Here is a 626-nt window from a genome sequence, read left to right as displayed (position 1 = left end):
TATCTAGGGGAAAATATCTAGGAGAAATATCAATCCCATCAATTTAGGGAATCTTGCCATATCTCGTATTGACTATTTCCCTCAGCACTCAGCTGCGATAATCAAAAGCTTAATTATCCTGGCTCTTGAAAAACATAATTAAATATGATTATTTCCTCTCCTGTTTTATCGTATGGCTTTCTAAATCTTCATTGGACATCTTTAGTTTTGTTGATAGAAAAAGCATATTATTCGTTATAGAGGTAATTTTAATATATTGTCTAGTTTCGAGAAGATTGGAGCGAATTATTACCAGATCGTGATTGACATATCTCCTGTCTCTCTAGCTATATATATATATATATATATATATATATATATATATATATATATATATATATATATATATATATACATATATATATATATATATATATATATATATATATATATATATGTATGTATATACAGCATATATATATATATATATATATATATATATCTATATATCACTCTTCCTCTTTTATAAATGGTGTCACCACAACATTAAAATTATCTTCATTAAAAACATATTTATTTATTCTAAACTCATAGAATTATATAAAAAAATTATCAAGAATTTTATGAAAATAGAAAACATATAACTG

Source organism: Macrobrachium rosenbergii, chromosome 25 (genome assembly GCF_040412425.1).
Source record: "Macrobrachium rosenbergii isolate ZJJX-2024 chromosome 25, ASM4041242v1, whole genome shotgun sequence".
NCBI lineage: Eukaryota > Metazoa > Arthropoda > Malacostraca > Decapoda > Palaemonidae > Macrobrachium > Macrobrachium rosenbergii.
The sequence above is the reverse complement of the archived record's forward strand: the minus strand, read 5'-3'. Positions refer to the sequence as shown.